This window comes from Phytophthora infestans, genomic scaffold, assembly GCF_000142945.1.
Source record: "Phytophthora infestans T30-4 supercont1.29 genomic scaffold, whole genome shotgun sequence".
NCBI lineage: Eukaryota > Oomycota > Peronosporomycetes > Peronosporales > Peronosporaceae > Phytophthora > Phytophthora infestans.
This window is the reverse complement of record NW_003303730.1, coordinates 17,367-19,359: the sequence shown is the minus strand read 5'-3', so window position 1 is coordinate 19,359 and position 1,993 is coordinate 17,367.

Genomic DNA, 1,993 nt, shown 5'->3' with positions numbered 1-1,993 from the left:
TCAACATATTACCATCCGCACGTCATTGCCATGAGGCAGTCGACACGATATCTTTGATTGCGACGGTCTATTAGAGCAAGGTTTGTTCGGCTCCTCGGGCGAAGTACAGGTACTATTTGCCCATGGTCGCCACAGACATCAATATTATGCCTTATTATCGTTCCGCTGAGCTCTTTATGATAGTGCTGAAGGATCTTTCTACTATCTTCCGCATGCATTGATCTTACTTGGATAGCTGACTTACTTACTGATTTGCATAGCTACTGACTGACAGAGTGGCGTAGATCCTTTCGAGTGACATTTACTGGTTGGGATATGTATGGCGCACATACGAAGCCACATGGGTGTATGCAAATTATCAGATCGGATATATTATAGACTTGCATCGAAAAGTGGCTCATGGACATTAGATGAAGTACTTTCGCTGTCTACCTGACAGGGGTACCAGTCCGGACCCATCGCCAGGTTTTCCTGACGGCGCGCTTCGGCCAAATCAGGTGGTGAGGGCTTTTCCTCCAGAACATTTTGCAAACTGTGAGTATGTTAGCAAATTAAATTGTTTTAACCAATTACTTGCGTCCAAATATTAGCCAATAGCACGGTAATAAAAGGCGAATACTTATTATTTAAGCAACATATTAAATTGCTTTTTTATTTAATATTTTGGTTTTGCTATAATAATACTTTTATCAGATTTCTAAACAAATACATACTTTAAAGCAATATAAATTGACTAAAACAATTATCTATCGTGCGCGCATGCATTCGTCGGGTGCGGTGCACGGGGGCAGATACCGCAATGACCGTGCACCCGCGTGGCAGTGGTGAGTGCCAGGTGAAGTAAAAAAGATTCGTAAAGTCTCTACAAAAAGCGCTGGTCGTGAAGCCTACTTTAATTTAAAAAAAATACTATCGTCACTACTTTAGTAAGTGTGTGGAAAATAGCATAACAGAGCTCTTACAAATGCGGCCTGTGAAGCTTATATTAATAATATTAATACTATTAATATCGTCTTTACTTTGAAAAGTGTGTGGAAAATAACATCCCAGAGCTCTTACAAAATACTGGTCTGTGAAGTCTACATAAATAATATTACATATATCTATTTGAGAGGTGTGCAGAGCTTTTAGAAAATAGAGTGGTTACTGTGCCCGATTTGCAGTACATACGACAGGTTTTGCGCTGCTGAATGCAATAATCAAGTATCTGCTGGCTGTTTGCAACCAATCGATGCGTTTCGTGCACGGCAAAACTGTTTAGCTTACGTCCAATCGCGAGGGCGACAGACGGTCTGATCGTGCGACAGATCCAGTCAGTGTCGCAGGTCGGTCGGTATTGCCCAATCAGGGCGCGAGTTAATTGTGTCACGCTTTTGGATATATTTGTAATTTTGGCATAGTTAGGTCGAGTCAGAAAGGTAGGCGCGGTCGGTAAGAAGGGACGTAAATGTATAAGACAGGCCAAGTGTAGCCATGCGAAAAAGGCAGGAAAAAGCAGCAAGAAAGGAACCGGACGGACTGATTGACAGACGGACGGACGGACGGACGGACAGACACGCTACAAGGTTAGAAGCGGAGCGACTAGCGCTCTGGGCGCCCGCTCCGCGGACGCTAGGGCATGGTTGGTTGGTGTAGAGAGGGTTGACCACCTCCGCTGTGCTGCGGTGGGCCTAGAGTTTCAAAGCGAAGATACATATAATAAATGTATACTGTGATCTACTTATGTTACGTTCCAAAACCACACCGTACACAGTATCCTTAATGCTCACATGTCATGGTAGACACGACCAGGGTTTAACGTGATCTGCAAGAAGAGCACCGTCTTATCCGGGAAGTTTTTGTCGATAATCTCGTTTGAGCGCATTGCTCCCAAAATGACACGAATCGGAGGCGCGCGTGGTTGCAAAGCTAATATATACTGTACGGAAGACGGGTCAGTATCAATGATGCTACGAAATATACGTTGATCGGTGAGGAATCCCAGTGTAGCTAG